At 45.5% G+C, this 15,824-nt stretch overlaps 1 long non-coding RNA gene across 1 annotated transcript in view; it reads left to right on the forward strand.

Annotated features, from left to right (window-relative positions):
• The first annotated feature begins 8,967 nt into the window (after positions 1 to 8,967).
• The window catches only part of LOC141143425 (uncharacterized), a 45,218-nt gene continuing 38,361 nt past the window's right edge, over positions 8,968 to 15,824 (forward strand). Inside the window, exon 1 of the long non-coding RNA XR_012244327.1 lies at positions 8,968 to 9,042. This is a non-coding gene — a long non-coding RNA (uncharacterized lncRNA). The remainder of the gene's footprint in view (positions 9,043 to 15,824) is intronic.

Below are 15,824 nucleotides of genomic sequence, written 5' to 3' on the forward strand. Positions count from 1 at the left end.
ATTAAGATTGCATTGATTACTGTGTAAATGTGACTCGCAGTGAAGGGGTTAACCAGGAGGGGGCACTGCAGGGGTTAAGTGTGTCCTAGGGAGTAATTCTAACTGTAGAGGGGATGGGCTACGTGTGACACGACACTGATCACCGCTCCCGATCACAGGGAGCTGTGATCAGTGTCAGTGTCATTAGGCAGAACGGGAAAATGCTTGTTTACATCAGCATTTCCCAGTTCTTCCTGTCCGTGAGACGATCGCGGGTATCCCCATGGACATCGAGTCCGCGGGACCCGCGATCACACTCACGGAGCTCGCGACAGTGTAGCGAGCGCCGCCACCGGCGCACATGCGACCACACGGTGGCAAATTTGAAGGGACGTACCTGTACGCCCATTTGCCTGTCTGTGTCATTCTGCCAGCGTAAATGTTCGTGCGGCAAATGGTTAAAGTGATGAAAAGATAGTGAATCAAAATCTCCTTGATTCACCAAAATCCTTCACCAAAATGATGTGTGCCAATTCCACTCCCTTAAGAATAAAGCTCATGAGATGCTGTTGCCATTCACTCTCGTGTCTGGCAAATATCGCCTTATTATATGTTATTTAGGAGCCGCTTGTACACGCCAATCTCCATCCAGATTAATAAAGATACTCTCCACATGTGGGGATAGAAATTGAGACAGAGCCTTCAATAGTGTAAAAACACATTAAGGTAATCGGTTTATTGATTTGCATATGTGGGAGCATATATATTTTTTTTGGATATGTCATATGGACACTTTTAATTACAATGATTGTTTTCATTTAGCCCAACAATCAATGCAGACTCTGGTTTCCTTGGTGCCTTTGAAGATGAAATGCTAAATAATGTTTTTCAAGCATGACAAATTCCTCAAATAAGGAGCCATTGTTAGGAGGATATTGCAAAAAATTAGTCTACAGGACAAGTAATAGATAAATACTAGCTGTCAATAGCAAACTTTATGTAAAGCAGACTACACACTTAGCCAATATCTCAGGTGACTGGACAGCACAGATACTCAGCAAGAGTGAACAATGCATCATTTGAACTGGAGGTTATACATAGGCATGTGCACAGGGTGTTATTCACTCATGTGCCACATCCGTATAACTCGTTAGAAAAAGGAAAAGCCACCAGGTTGGACTTTGAAGGAAAATTGGAACAACAATATAGTTAAACATTGACATATAAACATATACAGTATAAAAATTGCAAAAAAGGGATTGTCCACTAATGGCCAAGCTATGGCCAGAAAAGGAGGATGTTACATATACCCAAATGGAAAAATGACATTCAACAGTGTGCCCCTGTGTGTCTACGCTTTTCGCTGGATTGCTTCTTCAGGACACACATTGGGGGGTATAGGAACAGGTCTCTCTACATAGAATAGGAGAACAAATCATTTCACAACATATTCATATATATATATATATATATATATATATATAAAGGATTGCATATAAATGTATACAATAGTATATCAAAGAAAAAGCACCAAAATTATATTGAAATTGGTCATGCTTTCTAATTCACCTGATCCGGACATATGTCACTGCCTGCACAGGACACTCCCTGGATGGGCGCCACAGCACCGAGGTAACCAAGGCCTAGAATTTTACACTAGGCATATTTTTAAGCCTCCAAACAACCATGTGCATGTAGCTTTACATTACCATTATCAGTACACAATTTCTTGCATTTATATATTGTCGTACCGGAAAGCAATGATGTAGCAGAAGTTAGATCTGTAGGTATGAAACAGTTCTTGGCAACAAATTGGTAATGACTATAGTGATTAATCGCTGCTACAAAATCACCTCCACTCATATATTTACATTTTGTTCAGTGGTAAGTTACCACAAGACGCTAACTTCATGTCTGCAGTGACAAAAAAAGTGATGCTACCTTTCTGATGTGAGGGAAACTAGAAAAGCTGCACTTTTCTAGTTTCTGTAATTACTATCTGTAATAATAGAAACATTTCTGCCATAGAAGAGAATGGACTAGGATCTGACCCTATTTACTCTGCATTTGGAAAGAGAGAACTTCTTATGTGTAACTTGATGCATGTGGGTGTAAAATAGTTTAGTTAAGGTATCCCATCCAGACTCTTGCATGGAGAATTTGAATTGAAATTTGTTTTTAACCACTTCAGCCCCAGAAGGATGTACCCCCTTCCTGACCAGAGCACTTTTTGCGATATAGCACTGCGTTGCTTTAACTGACAATTGCACGGTCGTGCGACGTTGCACCCTAAAAAAATTGACGTCCTTTTTTTCCCACAAATAGAGCTTTCTTTTGGTGTTATTTGATCACCTCTGCAGTTTTTTTTTTTTTTGCGCTATAAACAAAAAAAAGAGCGACAATTTTGAAAAAAAAGCAATATTTTTTACTTTTTGCTACAATAAATATCCCCAAATAATATATAAAAAAAATGTTCTCTCAGTTAGACTGATATGTATTCTTCTACATATTTTTGGTAAAAAAAAAAAAAAAATCGCAATAAGCTTAGATTGATTGGTTTGTGCAAAAGTTATAGCGTCTACAAAATAGGGGATAGATTTATGGCATTTTTATTAATAATTTTTTTTATTAGTAATGGCGGCGATCTGCAATTTTTATCATGACTGCGACATTATGGCGGACACATTGGACACTTTTGACACTATTTTGGGGCCATTGTCGTTTATACAGCGATCAGTGCTATAAAAATGACACTGGCAGGGAAGGGGTTAAAAACTAGGGGGCGATCGAGGGGTTAAGTGTGTCCTAGGGAGTGATTCTAACTGTAGGGGGGATGGGCTCACTACAACATGACAGAGATCACTGCTTTCGATGGCAGGGAGCAGTAGATCTCTGTCATGTTGCTAGGCAGAAGAGGGAAATGCCTTGTTTACATAGGCATCTCCTGGTTCTGCTGTTCCGTGACACGATCGCGGGCCCCCGGTGGACATCAAGTCCACGGGACCTGCGGGCACAGTCATGGAGTACACGGCGGGCGTGTGCACTGACAATGCCGCATCCTAGAGGGGACTTACCTGTACACCCATTTACCCAGCCGTGCCATTGTGCTGACCTACATCGTCGTGCGCTGGTCGGCATGTGGTTAAAATAAACATTCATATGAGCATTCATAAAAAAATGTGTAAAAAATTCTCAGGAAGACTTGATGAATGTCATTTGGAAGTAGTTCAAAATTGTGTTTGCTTTTAACACTTAATTTTGGAATGAGTGGAGAAACAAACCCCCTATACACTGTTAGAATTTTGTTCATTCAATAAAAAAAATTCTCTCCTTGAAATTTTCTCATCATTTCAATCAAAAACGTACGTTGATTTGACCTCAATAACAATTAGAAAATTGAATGAATGTTTTTAAAATAAACCGTTTTGAGCTAAATTCTAATAACGTATTACCATATCTTGCTCCACACTGTGCACAAAGTCCAATGACTGTGCCAAACAAAATGAGCGTCCAAAAGCTTTTAAAAGCAACATTTGCTGACAGGGTGACAACAAAGAACAGAAAACAACGTTTCTGGAGACTTAAAGATCTCCCACTTTTTCAGGTCTGGATTTTGACGGAGAGATAGGAGGACTCAAACTTCATCAAACATAAGCCCTTAAGAACGAGGAGAACGGCGAGCCCCCGAAGCATGTTGGCTGTTCTGTGTTGTCCCCTTGTGGGCAAACTTGATATTAAAAGTGTTTGGACTCTCAGACCATTTGTATGGTGCCCTAGTTGGACTTTGTGCAAGTAAGTTCCCTGCTTTTGTTGAGAGCAGCCTTACCGGAGCCTCTGTGGCTTAACTCAATCTGATTGATCCAATAATAGTTTTAATCCAGTGCCTCGTTTTTACATGTTTTTTTTTCCACACTGTATCACGGTGTAGAGGCAGATGTCTTCATAGAGGGACATGGCTTTGTTTTCTCATGTCAAAGCTGCCCTCTGATGTCTGGTGATCTCAAGACCAGTGGTATAAAATTCTGGAAGCAGCAGGGAAGGTGGAGGAAGCACAGATCCACGGAATGAAGCATAAGCAGTGAAATCCTTGCCAGGCAGGTCCAGCTTTCTGTCCATCATACCCTCAGGAAAAAAAAATGTATTCACAATTTTTCACCTGGTATACTGACTCATGAACTATATGTCATATGACCATTGAAGGTAAGTAAATCAGAACTCCTAATCTGTATTTTTGTTCCAGGTTAGTAACTAAGACAATATTAATGTTTGTTCAGAGGTGAATGCAGAAGTACTGCAGAGGTGAATGCAGATGCCGTGACTGCACAGACACAGCTGCATGTCAATATTTGACAGCTGTGCAAGGGCAACTGCATGGCCCTGAATGGAGGCAGCGTGTTTTTGACTGTCAAATTTTGACATGCGGCTGTGTCTGTGCAGCTGCGGCTTTTGCATCCACCTCTATAAGCTGCCTGCAAAAACAAAGGCAGCCTGCACACAGGATGGGTGCCAGCTCCCATCTAAAAAGAAGTCTAATGCCCTGTACACATGATCGGACATTGATCGGACATTCCGACAACAAAATCCATGGATTTTTTCCGACGGATGTTGGCTCAAACTTGTCTTGCATGCACACGGTCGCACAAAGTGGTCGGAAAATCCGATCATTCTGAACACGGTGACGTAAAACACGTACGTCGGGACTATAAACGGGGCAGTAGCCAATGGCTTTCGTCTCTTAATTTATTCTGAGCATGCGTGGCACTTTGTGCATCGGAATTGTCCACACACGGTCGGAATTTACACGAACGGATTTTGTTGTGGGGACATTTTATAGCCTGCTCTCAAACTTTGTGTGTCGGAAATTCCGATGGAAAAAGTCAGATGGAGCCCACACACGATCGGAATTTCCGACAATAAGCTCCAATCGCACATATTCCGTTGCAAGGTCCGACCTGTGTATAGGGCATACAGCTATTGAATCAACATGACATCTAGGGAGATGGATGGATTTTTATAAGGTAGTCAGCAATGGGTAGGTACATATTTCTGTAAAGGTGTAATATAAATGATATAACAGGTGTAAGGCACACCCATTAGCTGCTTTTCTATGTCCTGCTCTGTAAAAGCTGTGGTTAAGACACAGACAACAAAGGGATTTTCATGAAATTTGCATTACACAATAGATCATATTGACTCTGATGCAAACCATTTACACCATGTTATCCCCAGGTGTGTAGCTAAGAAATGTTTTCAAAGTTTCACTGTTTCAGTAAATCTCACCTTTTCTTTTTAACTTATTTGTCCCTTTTTAACCACCTCAATACAGGACACTTTTCTGCCCAGGCAATTTTTCATCTTTCACACTTTGAATGACAGTTGCGCAGTCATGCAACACTGTTTTAATAATTTTCTTCACACAAATAGAGCTGTCTTTTGGTGATATTTAATCACTGCCGGGTTTTTATTTTTTACTAAAAGAAAAAAAAAAAAAAAGACCAAAAATTTCTCTCCTTCAATGATGTGCGCTGATGAGTCGGCACTGATGAGGGAGCACTTATGGGCACTGATGAGGCGGTTCTTATGGGCACTAATGAGGTGGTTCTTATGGGCACTGATGAGGCGGCACTGATAAGGGAGGCACTATTATGCCGCACTGATGAGCACTGATAGGTGCCTCTATTATGCCGCACTGATGAGCACTGATAGGCGGCACTGATAGATGGCACTGGTGGGCACTGATAGGCAGCACTGATGGGCAGCACTGATGGGCGGCACTGATAGGAATTGATGGGCAGCGTTGATGAGTAGGCACTGATGGGCACTAATAGGCAGCACTGACTGGCACCAGTAATGGGCATTGATTTGTGTCACTGATGGACACTGATTGGTGGCACTGCTGCAGCTTTCCTGTAATCAAGGCATTGATGATCAGTGCCCTGATTACCTTCCCTGTTCTTACCTGCGAGGAGATTCCACTGATCGGCTTTCCTTGCCACACACTCAGTCAGTGTGAGGCGAGGAGAGACGATTTACGGCACTTCCGCGTTTACATGTGACTGGCTGTGATTGGACACAGCCGATCACACGGTTGTGTCCTAGCAACACCGTGCAGCCGCCGCACTGCGCGCCCCCCGCGTGTGCTCGAGAGCGGCCATTCTGGTGCGTCATCATATGACGTCCACCCAGAACGAGAGCCACACAGTTCCTAAAAAAGTATTCATACCCCTTGAAATTTTCCACATTTTGTGATGTTACAACCAAAAACATAAATGTATTTTATTGGGATTTTATGTGATAGACCAACACAAAGTGGCACATAATTGTGAAGTGAAAGGCAAATGATAAATGGTTTTCAAAATTTTTTACAAATAAATATCTGAAAAGGGGTGGCGTGCATTTGTATTCAGCCCCCTATACTCTGATACCCCTAACTAAAATCGAGTGGAACCAATTGGCTTCAGAAGTCACCTAATTAGTAAATAGAGTCCACCTGTGTGTAATTTAATCTCAGTATAAATACAGCTGTTCTGTGAAGCCCTCAGAGCTTTGTTAGAGAACATTAGTGAACAAACAGCATCACAAAGGCCAAGGAACTCACAGACATGTCAGGGATAAAGTTGTGGAGAAGTTTAAAGAAGGGTTAGGCTATAGAAAATATCCCAAGCTTTGAACATCTCGCGGAGCACTGTTCAATCCATCATCTAAAAATGGAAAGAGTATGACACAACTGCAAACCTACCAAGATATGGCTGTCCACCTAAACTGACAGGCTGGGCAAGGAGAGCATTAATCAGAGAAGCAGCCAATAGACCCATGGTAACTCTGGAGGAGCTGCAGAGATCCACAGCTCAGGTGGGAGAATCTGTCCACAGGACAAATATTAGTTGTGCACTCCACAAATCTGGCCTTTATGGAAGAGTGGCGAGAAGAAAGCCATTGTTGAAAGAAATCCATAAGAATTCCAGTTTGCAGTTTGCGAAAAGCCATGTGGGGGATGCAGCAAATATGTGAAAGAAGGTGCTCTGGTCAGATGAGACCAAATTTGAACTTTTTGGCCTAAAAGCAAAACGCTATGTGTGGTGAAAAACTAACACTACACATCACTCTGAACACACTATTCCCACCGTGAAACATGGTGGTGGCAGCATCATGTTGTAGGGATGATTTTGTTCAACAGGGACAGGGAAGCTGGTCAGAGTTGATGGGAAGATGGATGGAGCCAAATACAGGCAATCTTAAAAGAAACCCAGTTAGAATCTGCAAATAACTTGGTACTGGGGCGAAGGTTCACCTTCCAGCAGGACAACAACATTAAACATACAGCCAGAGCTACAATGGAATGGTTTAGATCAAATCATATTCATGTGTTAGAATGGGCCAGGCAAAGTCCAGACCTAAATCCAATTGAGAATCTGTGGCAAGACTTGAAAATTGCTGTTTACAGACGCTCTCCATCTAATCTGACAGAACTTGAGTTATTTTGCAAAGAAGATAATGCAAAAATGTCACTCTCTAGATGTGCAAAGCTGGTAGAGACATACCCAAAAAGACTTGCAGCTGTAATTGCAGCAAAAGGGGGTTCTACAAAGTTTCGACTCGGGGGGGTGAATACAAATACACGCCACACTTTTTACATATTTATTTGTAAAACATTTTGAAAACCATTTATCATTTCCCTTCCACTTCACAATTATGAGCCACTTTGTGTTGGTCTATCACATAAAATCCCAATAAAATACATTTATGTTTTTTGGTTGTAACATGACAAAATGTGGAAAATTTCAAGGGATATGAATACATTTTCAAAGCACTGTAAAAGGCACCTATGAAAAGATAAATGAGAGCTTGGAACCACTGATATGTATATTGTTGTGCATAGCTGTGGACCCACTGTAGAAACTGGATACTTTAATTAGACTGAGGATGCACTTGATCGCCAACAAAAAACTCACAGCCAATAGAGAAAAGCCTGTCTTCTTCCAAATGAAGGTGACCTGTGAGTTTTAAGTGTTTGTAAACTTTTTTTTTTTTTAAATAAAAATAACAAACATGCCTATACTTACCTGCTCTGTGCAATCGTTTTTCACAGAGCAACCCGATCCTCTTCTTCTGGGGTCCCCCGCCGGCACTCCAAGCCCCTCCTTCTTATTGGGTGCCCCCACGGAGAGCTGCTTTCCATGGGGGCATCCATGCAGGCTCTCTCCTGAGTCCTGCTGCTGTGTCCATTGATACAGAGAGCGGGACTCAGCCCACCCCCCACTCCCATGACAGCAATGGCCCCTGCTGCAATCAATCTGTCCAATGAGGCGAGAGACAGAGAGAGACAGCGGCTTGAGCTGCTGCGCTCGTGCACATCACTGGCTCGGTTTGGGCTCATGTAAGAAAAAAGGGGGTCTGGGGGGGGAGCTGCAGCACAGAAGGGTTTTCAAAACTCTTGAGGCTTTACAACCACTTTAATTTATTGGCAAAAGTTATCAGACACAAACTGACTTATGTTCTCATAAAAGGACTTAAATGAGAAGTATGGCTTTTCAAAAAAACACACATATATACTCACCTAGGTGGATGCAGCATCGATCCAATGCTGCATTTGTCCTTCGCCGCTTCTAAGACCAAGAACTGGGCAATCAAAGACCACTAATTGTTCGGTTCTCGGTCTTCAGTGAGCAGAGAGCGGTGACTATCTGCCCTTCCAGCACTCACTGGAGTGCCATACTGTGGTAGGGGTGGGAGCAGCTGGCTCAGACTCTCAGTGGCGCACTGAGAGGCTCAGAAGTGTTGCCAACCGCCCGTGTTTTCATTATTTCATGCCCGTGAAAACCCATAAAAAAAATCTTGCCAGTAAAAATATGACAACCCCGGCTCGGAACTGCGTGAAGTCCTGAAGCATGCCGAGAGTCTCCGATCATCCCGATGATCTTTCTGACACTGCTGCTACTTGTCTTGTACTCTCCCCCTTCCTTCTGCAATGTGCCTTATTGGATTTCTGCACAGGAGATGCTGGGAGGGGGAGGAGTGGAGTCAGCCTGCAGCGGAGCCGGACAGACTTCAGCCTAGCAGAGGGTAAGCTAGCGATTAGCTAAATGTAGTCGTGTCTTTGCCTTGTCTTAGTGGGCAGGAGGAGGGGGGGGGGGGGCAGAGGATGGGCTGTGTAGCAGGCTTGTGTACAGTACATTGTTTTTTTGTGTGTCAGATCTGCTTTGCTTCTAAAGGGAGGACATTTTCTCCCCAATCTCTACCTATTACCTGCAGTGCTCACCAGTCCAGGCACAGCCTCCTCAGTCCTCTCCAGAGTTACCACCTCATGTGTCTGGGGCACTACAAATCCAAGCATGCCAGGAGAGGGGAGGCAGCAGCAATATGATTTGGCTGGTATTTTCTGATAAAAAGTGCTGCTGTATATTGTGTCTGTATAGTGTGTGTACTCTATGGTGATAATATAATTGATTATGTATTGTGCTTGATGGTCTTGAGGTATTTATTCATATATTTTTATCTGAGTAAGTAGTGAGCACATTTGGTCTCCTGTACTATGTCTGCAGCCCATGACCGTCTCCTGTAGCATGTCCACAGCCTATGACCATCTGCTGTAGCATGTCTCCAGCCTAGGACTGTCTCCTGTAGTATGTCTGCAGTCTCTGACCATCTCCTGTACTGTCTGCAGTCTCTGACCATCTCCTGTACCATGTCTGCAGTCTCTGACCGTCTCCTGTACCATGTCTGCAGTCTCTGACCATCTCCTGTACTGTCTGCAGTCTCTGACCATCTCCTGTACCATGTCTGCAGTCTCTGACCGTCTCCTGTACCATGTCTGCAGTCTCTGACCGTCTCCTGTATCCTGTCTGCAGCCTCTGACAGTTTCCTGTGGGATAAAACCCAGAGCCACCAAGCTGGAACCATTTGACTGATCCCTGCATGGTGCACCTGAGAGGAGGTCAGTGACAGTGTCGCCAGGCCAGTCTGAGGGGGGGTCACTGATGTAAGGGGGGAGTGAATACAATAATGTAAGGAGGCACTGATATAAAGGTTTCCCCCCTACATTAGTAACCCCCCCTTACCTTAGTGTATTCACTTTACAGAAGGTGGTCTCTGGTCACCAGAGTCCCCCCCCACATTAGAGTTCCTTTCGTTCCCCTTTACATCAGAGTCTGCAGCAAGGGAGAACTCGATCTGCGGACCCTGATGTAATTGGGAACTCTGATGTAAAGGGAACACAGTGGACTCTGATATAAGGTGGTCTCTGGTCACCAGAGCCCCCCTCTACATCAGATTTCCACCTTAGATCATCATTTGCAGCATTCCCCTTTACATAAGAGTTTTGTTTCACTGTAAGGGGGAATCTTGCACACTCTGATGTAAGGGGGAACTCTGTGCTGGCTGGGTTATAGTAACCTGACCTTCATGGCAATGCAGAAATATGTTTTTTTACTCTTGTTAAACGTAAACACATTGCTAATAGCACTAGATATATGTTTATAGTTTAAATATTGATATTTGCACTGTTTAGCACTGAAAACTGTAATTTTAGGTAATTTTTTGCATTGTCAGCAAAAAAATGTGTCTGCCAGTAAATTGCATGATTTTTTAACAGTAAAAAATTGGTGCCGTTTGAAAATTTTGCCATCCTGCCAGTAAATTTTGCTTCGGAGGGTTGGCAACTCTGAGGCTCAGCCAGCTGATGGTTAGGAATCTGGGTGGATCTCAACATTAAAGTCAGGATCCCTCCAGAACCTGGACCTGCTCCGTGACATAACAGCAGAACTAAGTGCACTCCTATGCCACACAGGAGAAGTAGGGCCAAATGAGCTTTGGCCCTACATCTCCTATCAAATAGAAAGGACTGTGTATGAAGAATATGCTGTATTTATGGTTTCTGACATATAGAACAAATCTCTCCTGGGCAAAACAAAGTAATGGTGCTGTAGAACAGACTAAAACAATGCAGAAACTCACTTTTACTTTTTAAATACACCACTGTTTTTGTACAGTTTTTTTTTAGCTATAAAGTCATGTTATGCAGTGGCGGAATTATAAGGGTTGCAACAGTCGCAGGTGCGACTGGGCCCTGTAGTTCTCCGCCACTTCAGGGGGCCCACCGGCCACCCCCCCGCCGCGTGAGGGGCCCACCTGACTGTCCGGGGTGTGTGTTAGTCTCACTGTCGGGTTCATTCCGTAGGGAGGGGGGTTTTCACCCGCTACGCCGAGGTGAGAGACGGTGAGAGAGAAGCGCTGAGTTTGTGGGCTCCGCCCCCGCCTATCCAGAAACAGAGAGACTGTAAGGGAGGCGGGGCGGACACTGAAAAAACTCAGCAGACCAATCCAGTTTAAGCGGGGGAGGAGCTCTCCCCTCTGCGACTGCGCAGTGTGTGGAGTACCTACCTGAGGCAAGCAAGGGATTCCCGGAGGAGGCACCCGTGACGTGAAGGATAATCTCTGAGGAGGGAGAATTGATCGATTGATTGGTGGTAAGTCACCATATTGCACTGCAATTGATCAATCCCAACCTCCACCACCTCTGCGTACTGGAGGGGGATGGTACTGGAGGGGGGTTGTGGTTGTATTGGAGGGAGGTGGTGGTGGTACTGGAGGGGGGGTGGTACTGGAGGGGGGTGGTGGTGGTACTGGAGGGGGTGGTGGTGGTATTGGAGGGGGGGTTGGTACTGGAGGGGGGTGGTGGTGGTACTGGAGGGGTGGTGGTGATGGTATTGGAGGGGGGTGGTACTGAAGGGGGGTGGTGGTGGTACTGGAGGGGGGTTGTGGTTGTATTGGAGGGAGGTGGTGGTGGTACTGGAGGGGGGGTGGTACTGGAGGGGGGTGGTGGTGGTACTGGAGGGGGGTGGTGGTGGTATTGGAGGGGGGGTTGGTACTGGAGGGGGGTGGTGGTGGTACTGGAGGGGTGGTGGTGATGGTATTGGAGGGGGGTGGTACTGAAGGGGGGTGGTGGTGGTACTGGAGGAGGGGTGGTGGTGGTATTGGAGGGGGGGTGGGTCTACAACAGAGGTGATGGGGGGTGGGGGGATAGGGATGAGACTGGTGGTGGTGTGGGGGATGGGATCAGTAAGAGGTCCCCCTCAAGTACCACCACCACCCCCCTCCAGTACCACCCCCTCCAGTACCACCACCACCCCCCTCCAGTACCACCACCACCCCCCTCCAGTACCACCACCCCCCCTCCAGTACCACCACCACACCCTCCAGTACCACCACCCCCATCCAGTACCACCACCACCCCCATCCAGTACCACCACCCCCCTCCAGCACCACCCCCCTCCAATACCACCCCCCCTCCAATACCACCACCACCCCCCCTCCAGTACCACCACCACCCCCCTCCAATGCCACCCCCCCTCCAATACCACCACCATCCCCCTCCAGTACCACCACCACCACCACCACCACCCCTCCAGTACCACCCCCCTCAATACCACCACCACCCCCCTCAATACCACCACCACCCCCCTCCAGTACCACCACCACCCACATCCAGTACCACCACCACCCACATCCAGTACCCCTCCTCCAATATCACCACCACCCCCCTCCAGTACCACCACCACCCCCCTCCAGTACCACCCCCACTCCAGTACCACCCCCCCTCCAATACCACCACCACCCCAGCTCCAGTACCACCGCCACCCCCCTCCAGTACCACCACCACCCCCCTCCAGTACAACCACAACCCCCCCTCCAGTACCACCCCCCCTCCAGTACCACCATCACCCCCTCCAGTACCAGTGGAAAAAAATATAGTATCGAAATCATGCTCTTCGGGGGGGGGGGGGGGGGGGTGGGCCTTCATGATTTCTTGCACCGGGGCCCTGAGGTTTCTAGTTACGCCACTGATGTTATGACTGATTTTTCAAAAAGGCTGCACTCATGGATTTAATAGTACGAGTAACATCAGTTCAGTCATAATTGATGAACTACTGCATGTCTAAATTCTGTCTCCTTGGTAGGAGATTACCATTAAACTCCAACTTCAGACAAAACTGTTTGTCAGGAATCAGCACAGGGATAACCAGATAAATGTAGCTACACAAGGCAACAGGGACCAGACCATGTATGTACAGTATCTCACACAAGTGAGTTTTTGTAAATATTTTATTATATCTTTTCAAGTGACAACACTGAAGAAATTACACTTTGCTACAATGTAAAGTAGTGAGTGTACAGCTTGTAAAACAGTGTCAATTTGCTGTCCCCTTAAAATAACTCAACACACAGCCATTAATGTCTGAAAATGTCCAAATTGGGCCCAAAGTGTCAATATTTTGTGTGGCCGGCATTATTTTCCAGCACTGCCTTAACCCTCTTGGGCACGGAGTTCAACGGTGCTTCACAGGTTGCCACTGGAGTCCTCTTCCACTCCTTCAGGATGACATCACGGAGCTGGTGGATGTTAGAGACCTTGCGCTCCTCCACCTTCCATTTGAGGATATCCCACATATGCTCAATAGGGTTTAGGTCTGGAGACATGCTTGGCCAGTCCATCACCTTTACCCTCACCTTCTTTAGCAAGGCAGTAGTTGTCTTGGAGGTGTGTTTGGGGTCGTTATCGTGTTGGAATACTGCCCTGCGGTCCAGTCTCCGAAGGGAGGGGATAACGCTCTGCTTCAGTATGTCACAGTACATGTTGGCATTCATGGTTCCCTCAATGAACTGTAGCTCTCCGGTGCCGGCAAAAGTGAGTACACCCAATTTGGACATTTTAACTTAGGGGTGTACTCACTTTTGTTGCCAGCGGTTTAGACATTGATGGCTGTGTGTTGAGTTATTTTGAGGGGACAGCAAATTTACACTGGTATACAAGCTGTACACTCACTACTTTACATTGTAGCAAAGTGTCATTTCTTCAGTGTTGTCACACAAAAAGTAGAGATGGGCCGAACACCCCCCAGTTTGGTTCGCACCAGAACATGCGAACAGGCCAAAAATTTGCACGAACATGCAAACCCTATTAAACTCTATGAGACACGAACATGAAAAAAGTGTAAAAAAGTGTAATTTTAAAGCCTTATATGCAAGTTATTGCCATAAAAAGTGTATGGGGACCCGGGAACTGCCCCAGGGGACATGTATCAATGCAAAAAAAAAGTTTTTAAAATGACAGCAGGAGCACTGATTTTAATAATGCTTAAAGTGAAACAATAAAAATGAAATATTCCTTTAAATATCGTGCCGGGGGGGGGGGGTCCCCTTAGTCTGCCTGTAAAGTGGCACATCTGTCTGATGTGTTTTACAGTGCTGCAGCAAAATTACATTTCTAAAGGAAGAAATGTCATTTAAAATTGCCTGCGGCTGTAATGTATTGCCGCCTCCCGGTAATATAGATAAAAATCAAGGAAAAAAAACAGTGTGGGTTCCCCCCAGTCCATTACAGGCCCTTCAGGTCTGGTATGGATCATAAGGGGAACTCCACACCACAATTCTAAAAAAAATGGCATGGGGTCCCCCCAAAATCTATACCAGACTCTTATCCGAGCAAGCAGTCGGGCAGGCCAGGATGGGGGGGACAAACGAGCCGCTTGCCCTCAACCCCAAAGCTCCTTGTCCCCATGTTGATAGGGACAAGGGCCTCGTCCCGACAACCATGGCCATTGGTTGTGGGGGTCTGCGGGCGGGGGGCTTATCGGAATCTGAAAACCCCCTTTAACAAGGGGGCCCCCAGATCCTGCCCCCCCTATGTGAATGGGTATGGAGTACCCATTCACCAAAATCTTTTTTTTTTTAATTTCTATTTTTTCGGGTCCATCGGGCGGTGTGATTGAAATAGGATGGACAACGCAGGACATCTTTTTTTTTTTATAAATGAATGGGGAAAATGGTGGTGGGACTTTAAATGAAGCACATAGGTATAGAAAGATACATTTATTGATAATAATAATAATAATAACAGCAATAATCTGATATGTAATAATAATCATAATGCATGATGGAATCAGTACAGTTGATATATATACACAAATTCAAATATATTAAAATAAAAACAAATCATCAAATCAGAATGGGCAGTTGATATCACATGATGCATATATGAAGAGTATGACAAGTAGAGACACAGCATTGGACATCTCTATATGTTTCATGGATTGATCCAATCTTCAGGAGCATGCACGTGACTTGGAGTATGTAGTATGTGATAGTAGAGGAAATATCTATATGGTCTGACCCTGCCAAGGAAAAGGGATTGATAATGAATGGTAGGAATAAAAAGTTAAACCCATAAAGGCCCCCCCAGTCTAAAATACTTACAGACGTGGCTATAAGATTAAAGTGTGGCACTACAGATCGGGGACCCACTAGGGGCATCGCCACCTGGAGCTGAGGTGGTGTGGAACGGCCCATTGCCTGGCAAGGACAACATCCAGGGAGGTAGATTTCCAAGAAGTGAAAAAGGGGTCAGGGGTAACCAAGATGCTGAAACCAGACAAGGAATATATATATCCAATAAAGGGTGATAGGGTGAATGAAGGGTGTACAAATTACCTGAGACTAAGCCATAAAAAGCTTCCAATCCAGAGTGATGCAATATGAGCCATAGAGAATACTGTATATGAGTGAAACCACCAGGGTGAATCAATCAACTATGTGGACACAGCCACTCCATGCTCACCAATGTCTCGCAGGCGTGTGCTGGGGGAGGCGCCAACAATTGGACGGACAAGCTGTCCAAGATTCACGCCAAATTCCTCCAATCAGCTGACAGGTGGACTGGCCAGCGCCGACGCGGAACGGGTCATCACATGTCCGGCGCGGATGGCGTGATGTCGACGTGTGGCGGTATCCACCCACCCCAGAAAGGGGGAGGAGGAGATCCCCCGGAACGCGTCGCAGCTCCTGGAAGC

The sequence above is a fragment of the Aquarana catesbeiana genome, linkage group LG01 (genome assembly GCF_042186555.1).
Source record: "Aquarana catesbeiana isolate 2022-GZ linkage group LG01, ASM4218655v1, whole genome shotgun sequence".
Lineage (NCBI taxonomy): Eukaryota > Metazoa > Chordata > Amphibia > Anura > Ranidae > Aquarana > Aquarana catesbeiana.